The sequence below is a fragment of the Hemicordylus capensis genome, chromosome 4 (assembly GCF_027244095.1).
Source record: "Hemicordylus capensis ecotype Gifberg chromosome 4, rHemCap1.1.pri, whole genome shotgun sequence".
Lineage (NCBI taxonomy): Eukaryota > Metazoa > Chordata > Lepidosauria > Squamata > Cordylidae > Hemicordylus > Hemicordylus capensis.
Window position 1 is genome coordinate 247924219 of NC_069660.1, and position 9064 is coordinate 247933282.

Consider the following 9064-nt stretch of genomic DNA (forward strand, 5'->3'; position numbering starts at 1 on the left):
ATCTATGGCCACCCATGAGGAGGCGGGCTGCTGCATTCTGGACTAATTGAAGCTTCTGAATCGTTTTCAAAGGCAATCCTAGGTAGAGTGCATTACAGTAATCCAAATGAGAGGTAACAAAGGCATGAGTTACTGTTGCCAGGACCTGCCGGTCGAGAAAAGGCCAGTTGAAGCTGTTCAAATAATACAAATACATAATGTCAGATTCTTCATAGTACTATTATGTATAACCTACACCATCTCTGAGCTAACTTTACATGCAGCCACACAGAATTTGGCCACACACAGTGCTATGGGTGCAAAGCAATCAGCTAAAATAAAAGAGGTATGTTCATCATCTGTTCTATAGGGCATATTTAACAGGAGAGGGGAAATAAGAGAAATACAAATAGCTTTATAACATGAACAATATAAAAGAACATGCGTCACAGACTCAATGGCTTGCCCACAGGGACATATCCGGCTGTTAAAGGGATTTTATAAAATATCTGCCCTCCAACACTGCAGATGGAAGTGCATTAAATCACACAAGGGAAAGGGGCCTTCTCTGGGTTCTCCTAGTATGTAGGGGTGCTGTCAGAATAGGGTCACCTGGGATCTGATCATAGTCTTTCCACCTTGTCTCATCCCCTGAACTCTCCACCTCATCCCCTAACTGAGAAGGTCTTGGATCTGGGGTCATAACTTCCCAACACAGCTTAGAAGGTTGGGCCAGGGGGAAAGCTACATGACATGAGAAAACTATCTATGTATGATTCATTCCAACAACTCAGCTCTATGTACCCAGCATTGTTGAAATCAACTAGTGTTGCACTACTACTACTACAGTCATCCCTCACCAACTATGAGGGTTCCATTCCTGGATACTCTCGCGGATGGCGAATTCGCAGTAGGTGAGCCATTGGTTTCAATGGCAAACAGGGGGTTAGGGGAATTGCGGCTATAAAACGACCAAAAAGAAGATTTAAAAAAAGAAAGATTCACCCCCTAATCCCCCCAAATGACTCCCTGATCCCTGGAAATGTCCCCCTGACCCGTGGAAATGATCCCTGGCCCCCAGAAATGACCCACTGATCCCCCAAATTTATCCCCAAAACCCCAAAACATATTTTTTTAAATAGCCAAACCATGGATACTCAGGTCACGGTTGGCGAGGGCAGTCACAATTTCCCAGTCGTGGGTACTCAAATCCGCAATTGGGGAAACGGCTATAGGTGAAGGACAACTGTACTACGAATATTTATATACCGCTCTTCAACTAAAGCACAAGGCCAGTAGGAGGAGTTGCTCACACTGAAAACTTGTGTGGAACTGCAGGAAGTTGCAGTTTCACACAACTGCTAGTGGAAGACCTTCTCCACTTTAATGGGACACATTAAAGTTTGCCCATTGTGCTTTGTTTTGCAATGTGTGACGCAAACTGCCGTGAAAGCTGTTGTGAGAAGTGTCAACATCTTCTGCTAGTGCAAGAACTAGTCTGGAATAGAAGCTCCTCTCTTTGTGCAATATCATTGTGCTACGTCTGTTTGCTGGTGCAACACTCATCTGGATATAGGCCATATATAATACTGGGGTTGTTCACACAACTAAACGTAGTGGTGGGAGGAAGCTGGAGGGAAGGCAGGATCCTACTTTCCTGTTCCCAGACGACCTGAGCCTTTTCATGGCTCTGCTACTCATGCACTCATGCAAATGGTGTGAGTTATCTCCATAGCTGAGATCGGAAGTGTGGGGGAGCGGGAACCCATGCTGGGTCCTTCAGTTTCTCACAATGTACCATGTGAGCAGCAGAGAGGCAGCCCTTAGTACAGCAACAGTGCTCTTCTCCCTGGCCTTGCAAGCATCAGAACTTTATGGTAAACATGACCGCCGCCTTCAGGGAGCAGTTTCAAAGCAGCAGCAGCACAGACAACCAGAAGATAAGGTAGGACGGGCTCTGTGTTGCTCCTACTTCACTTTTAGGCTGGGTAATGGATCTGGGCTACCCAGGTTCGGAGCTGCTGGGTGGGGAGGACTCCCAATGCCCCAGATGCCCCGAAATTCTTGGGTTAACCCTCTCCTACCTAGGAATCTCTGGTTGTGAAAACAATCTTACTGTCTATTATCTATAGCTGTAAATGTTTCTTAGAACTCAGAAAATCTAGGCAATCTTTTACTGATATACGTAACTAGGCAGGAGAAATACAAAATTCTGTGAAATATTAGAGCTATATGAAAAGAAACACAGCGATGTGAATCCCAGCAACTGTTTCCCAGAACAATGTGAAATGTCAGTGTAATACTTGGAGGTGCTCTCTGAGAAGCTGCCTGCAGAGAAGTGGCTGCTGAGAGCCCCCCTGCTGCTTGCTGCCTGCTGAAGGGGAGCCTGCTGAGCAGCTGCCTGATGGAGGTTGCCTCGACAAAATCTCTGACGGAAAGTTGCTAGTAACCCAGGAACAAACTCAGGGGCACCTCACTTGGTGTGCCTAAAGTGAATCGGGCTGAGGGGGCATTACTCTTCAGTGAAGCTTGGCTGAGACTATCTCTAGAATCAATTCAGAATGTGGATATCTGCAAAGCACTTTGATATAGTGCCTCAGCATCTCACCAAGAACTGTGACAATATGCCGATGAAGAGCTAGGGTGATGCAGAGAGTTGCTCATTAAGTTCTCAGTGGTGGCTATCAACTTCTAGGTGGCAAAGCAAACTGGTGGTACCATGGGGCACCATTAAGAGGTGGCAAAATCTGACTTTTACCCCATTTTGTAGCCTAGCCAAGGGGCAGGTTTAGTCATTCTCTGTGATGTCCCTGACACACCCCTCTTACTTTTTTCTTTATAAGTGAATGGCTGCCATCCATTGAGATGGCGGGGGGGGGGGATAAAGGGCTGTGTTGGAATGTCACAATGGGGGAAAATCTGTTCAGCTTCTTTGTCAGTGGGTGACCCAGTCTCCATGGACATGGATCTCATGAGAGTGGGATGCAATGTGCCACTATGCACAGAGAACACAGAGACACACTGCATCCCCACAGATTCCTGCAATGTAAATTCTCTCCCACCACAAGCACATCATCCACAATTATGATCACTTCACTGTTTTAACAAAATGCATATTGCTCAAATATTTATGCATATTAATAGTACCCTGGGAATAAATTATCATCAAGAGTCCCAATTCTTGTTTTAAATTATCCTTCCTATAACAAGACTTTAATTACAGGGAATGGAAACAAACTGAAGACAACATCTCTCACAGTGTCTTGAAGGCATGCCCACTTTCTACACAATAAATGGCATCTGTGCATTGGTCCAAGTAAGATTGGAGTGGGCCCTGGGATGAGAAATGAAGATGGACTTCTGCACCCCTGAGCCCCCACCTCCTTCTCCTCCCCTCCATGTCTTTGCTGTGGAAGAATTGTAAGGATATGGTGAAAGACAAAACATATTTGGCACACCTTTTCTTTCGCTCCTATCTACATTCCACGCGCACTTCTACGCATACAGTTGTGTGCGTGTATTCCACTGGCTCAAATATTTTTAAAACATATACACCTACTCCATATATCCATTCAGCATCAACACTAGCACTAGCCTGCCAGTCAGGAGGAGAGGACGAAGGAGGGATGCTGTCTGACACTCTTCCCCCCTCCCCCCCGGAGAGAATTTGTCTCTCTTGAAGCAGAGTCACCTGGTCAGGAGCCAGCAGTATTCTAGTGAGCTGGGAGGTGGGGGAGAGCAAGGAGTGGGTGGGTCCTCTCTCTCAGGGGTCCAGGGCATTTGTCCCAACTTTTTCAATTATAGCAACACTCCTGGTTCCACTCAATCACCAGGAGCAGAGGATCATCTGGCATGGTATGCAGTGCCATTTTGGGAGACGCAGTCAGTGGCAGCGGGAATCAGCAACTCTCTTTTGTTCATCTCGAAGTGCTTTCTGCTCACAAACATGGATGTTTGAATCTAAAACATCAACTACAGAATCAAAGTTAGTGTTTAATGGGTGACTAAGTAAAAACTTTCCAGCTGTGAAATGCTTACCTATAGTTATACTGTATATCCCGACCACATTTTCCTTCTGTAGCAGAAGGGGTTGATCTGTCCAGGACACACAGGAAGCTGCCTTATACTGAGTCAGACCACTGGTCTATCTGGATCACTATTATCTCTACACTGATTGAAAAAGGTTTCTCCATGGTTTGGGGCAGGAGTCTTTCTCAGCCCTGTCTGGAGATGCCAAGGATTGAGCCTGACCCCCTTCTTCATGCAAAGCAGAAGCCATATCACTAAACTATGGCCCCAGTAAAGCTGGAAAATGCCTTCAGGAAGGGGCCGTCTTGCTTGAAAATCACCCCAAACCTTCCTTATTCTTCATCTGTGCCAACATGATCACCCAATCAGTGGGCACGTCACTGGTGAAGATAATATTGTTGTGGATAACAATGATGGAGAGTATCCTCAAGAGACTCATTCACTCTTTATATGCCACAATGCTTTAAAAAAAAAAATCAAGGGAAAAAAGTCAGAATTTCCTAGGTGCAGCTCTGCTGCTCTATCGGCAACTCTAATTAGCTCTGGCAAGCTGGGGCCAAGACGTATCTAGCTGTGACCCAAATGTGCAAACGCCAAAACAACCTGTACTGTACCATACTAGGTAGCCTTCATGATCTTTAGCAGATACTCTCCAATGATGCAGTGTTCTACTCCCATCAATGGGAGCTCTCCTACTGTGCAGCTTTGTTAAATTCAACTTCGCTGACCTGTACATGCATTATTTTTGTTCTTCTGCTTATACACATTTTCCTAAACAAAAGAATATCCTAAAGGAGGCAGTGTTAGCACATGCACAGTTAGTTCTGATTCCCTTCCTCCATTTCTTAATATAGTAGTGCCACTCAGTGCACCTTTAAAAAAATACTGTACCTTTATGGCTACCAAATGGTGTGGCAACCATTTCTCAAATGGCTCATTGGCTGCAAATGGCCACTAGGTGACAGATGTGCTGTTAAAAAATAATAATAAACACCCTTAATTCATAATCTGATCAAATTTGACAGAAAGCTCAGTTTCTAAGTTCTGAATTGTATGTTCACTACCAAGAGTAGAAAGAGGGTATAGGAAGATATAAAGCATTAACAAGCAAATGCTCTAAAGATAGAATGGCAAATATGAAGTTCCTCATCCTGTGTGTTAGGGTGTGCAGAACTGGTTCAAACTCAAACAGGACCGGTCCTGGTTCGGATCAAACCAGTTCAGCCCAGTTTGACTGGTTTGGCTATGCTTGTAAAGGGGAATCTGGCACTGGGTCCTAGGCAGTGGTGGTGGCTCCACGGGGGCCCCTCTAGGCCCCGCCAGGGCTCCCCACTGTAACATGGGGTGGTGGGCAGCCAGTTCTGCATTTGCATAATGATGCAAATTTGTGTGGTGATGGAAGTGACTTCCATGCATGCGTGGAGGTCATGCAAATAGCCTCCTACATGTGTGGAGGCTGGAACTGGGCCGTCCACAGGCCCATGGTGCAGGGGGGAGCACGAGTGGGGCTTAGAGGGGCAGCCACCACCAAGCAGCCACCACTGCCAGAATGCCGCTGGTAAGGTGTCCTCTTGCCCATCCCCTGCCCGCCCTTCAAACCCATTTAGAGTTAGGGATCCCCACTCTTTTATATCCTTACTAGATTCCCCTTTACAAGGGTAGACACTCAAACCGGGCCAAACTTGTTCGACTCAGTTGGACAGCACAAACCGAACTGCCAGCCGGTTCTAACGATTCAAACCTCAATTTGGTTTGAATTTGAACCGAACAGCCACAGAAATTTCCGTGCACACCCCTACTGTGTGTGCCTTGTAATGCTTATGCAGATAATGTTTGCAGGGAACAGTTAGTGGGGATTGGAAGGGTTAAGTACCTGCTCTCTTACCTGCCAGTGCTCCCTTACAGATGTTTTTTCCTGTTGTGATTATGTAATTTAGAGATACATCCTTATACAGAACATTTAGACTCTTTATAAGAATGGGAATTTATAGAAGATCCTTGCCAGCTAAAGAGGGCAGAAGTGGGCAGCAGGCCAAAGGATTTCCCACAGAAATTGGCCAATGCTGTCTTTAATTGTAAAAAATAAAATAAAAATCCAAACCCATTACTATTACTTCTTCTTTGGTGTGTCCTTTATGGGCTTAAACCCCTAAATTATCACTTTCCTCCCCTCCAGATCTGCATTACCTAGGCAAAGGCAGATCTGAGCACACACATCTGCAAAGATAACAGATAGTCCCACCCCAAATAAGTCAAGATCTAGTAACCCAAACTGGCCTTCTTTGGGACTTTTTAAATGGGTTCATTTTGATAGCTGCTGGCTTCCTTTATTATTTTTATTAACAGCTAGTGTGTTGTAGTGCTCAGAGTTTCAGACTAGGACTGGGAAGACCCGGGTTCAAATCCCCATTCAGCCATGAAACTCGCTGGGCGACTTTAGGCCTCTCATATTCTCTCGGCCTAACTTACCTCACAGGATTGGTGTGAAGATAAAAGGGGAGATGGAAGAATCATGCACATCATTCTGAGAAAGGAAAAAGATGCAATTAATAATAACTAACTATTGCTTATGTTGATATTGTTACACAAGGGACATAAGACACTGCCTTATATTGAGCCAGACCCCAGTAAGGGGCGAAGCCACCATTGGGTGAACAGGTTCAAAGAACCCATGCCCTGCCCAATCAGGGCCACGAGCATGGACCCAAACACACACACCCCATGCCTGACATCAGGGGTGTTATTTCGATCCCAAACGGGGCCACGGGGCCCTGTTTGGAGCTGAAGTTGGCCTGTGCTGTGTTGGCAACACGGCCGGAGTGACTCTCCCTGCCTTAAAGGCAGGGAGAGCAGCTCCTGGTCCCACTGCCAACGCAGCAGGGCCAATCGATCTCCCTCCCAAACGGGGCTACGCCCTGCCTTTAAGGCAGGGAGAGTCGTTCCAGTCCGCGCTGCTCAAAGCGGTGTGGGCCAATCTCCTTTCCGGCCCCGTTTGGAAGGGAGACCATGCCCCCGTGTCTGACGTCAGACACGGAGCCATAGCTAGTCCGGCTCATCTGATGTCAGACGTGGGGGGTGGGTCCAGGGGGCCACGGCAGCAGCCGCACACGGGCTGCCACCAGCCTGGTTCTGCTCCTGACCCCAGTGTATTATCTGCACTGACTGGCAGCGGCTCTCCAAGGTTCCAAGCAGGAGTCTCTCCCAGTCTCTCTAACTGGAGATGCCCGGGAGTGAACATGACACTGGCTTGCTCTTTCACTGAGCTTTAGGCCCTCTCTCCTAAGAAGAATATCTTACAGTGCTCACATGTAGTCACCCATCCAAATGCAAACCATGGCAAGCCCTGCTTAGCAAAGAGGATAATTCATGCTCGCTACCACAAGACCAGCTCCCCTCCCCTGTTTTTACAGGGTCTTTTAAACTGGTATTGTTTTGATTCCCTTGTAAGCCACTTCGGAGGTTTTTATTCCAAAAGGCACCCTGTAAATGCTTTAAGAATTTTTTTGACCTAAATCTTTTGCTCTGACCTAAATCTTCTAAACATAACACCTTACTTTGTAGTCAAAGGAGAGTAATTAAAGCCACTATCCACAAACAAATTTGCAAGAGCTCATGTGTGCCTTTTGCTAGAGATCCTCACTTTTCTATTTCATCACTTTTGCTTGTAACCCAATATGGAACCTGCTGACCACAGAACTCACCCATAAGAGCTTTGCACGGTATTACTGGATTTATGGCTGATGGAATGTTAATTTGCAGGATTTATTTAATATCAGAGTGCTCTAGCCCATCAGACAAATGTTTATGCTTGTGACTAACTCTTTAATGAGAGCCTTTCTTATCACCCATCTGCATTAGCAGATGAACAGCAGTTCTTTGGTCCACGGCCATTTCTAGGAATCATGGCAGAATGAAAAAGCCAGTGCTTTATGAAAATAGCCTGTGACTATCTCAAGAGGAATCTGTCTATCTGTGGCAAGACAAAGCACACCATCCCATTCTTCAAAAGAATTCTTTTCTATTCCTTTTACTCCTAAAGGATTTTCTGCCATTTTAATAATCCAATAATAAATTTTTACTTTGCATATTTATTTTGGCTGGAACTGAGAATCATCAGTAGATATGTTTCTATCCACAGTAAGGCTCCCATCATGTACCAAGAGGTAGTTCCTTGTTAAAACAGTATGCTTTAGAGCTGATCTAGGAGTTCAGTTTGATATGGAGATCAGCATACTAGGGAAATGTCCCTTTTTCTTGCCCCATCTTTTCCTAACAGGGATATTGTCAATTAGAATTCCCCAAATGCTCTGGGATAATTCTTTGTCCCACCATCTATTGACTTGGTTTTATCTATCTATCTATCATATTTCTATAACACCTGACATGTACACCATTAGACAGTGTACACAGGTTAAAATACAACAAATATAAAAGCAGGATAAAATGATCAAAACAATTATGATGTAAAACCAAAGAAAATTAATTAAAAGCCTGACAAAACAGGTGCATCTTAAAGGTCTTTTTAAAAGCAGCCAGAGAGGCAGAAACTGATTTTAACAGGGAGTGCATTTCCAGAGCCCTGGGGCAGCCACAGAGAAGGCCCGGTCCTGAGTAGCCATCATATGAGCTGGTGGTAGCTGTAGCCAGACCTCCCCAGATTATCTTAATAGGCGGGGGGGGGGGGGGTCATGACAAAGGAGGTGCTCTCTTAAATATCCTGGACCAAAGCTGTTAAGGGCTTTATAGGTAATAACTAGCACTTTGTATTTCACTCAGAAACATATTGGCAGCCAGTGCCATTCTTTAAAATTGGTCTCTTATATCTTTTATATATAAAATCGGTCTCTTATAGGGGACATATTTTCAGGTTATCCTAGAGATCAGTCCGGCTGCTGCATTCTGCACCCATTATAGTTTCTGGATGAGGTACAAAGGCATAGAGTGCATTACAGTAGTCAAGCCTGGAGAATACCAGCATATGCACTACTCTTTTAAGGTCATTTCCCTCCAGAAATGGGTGTAGCTGACATATCAGACAAAGCTGATAAAAAGCACC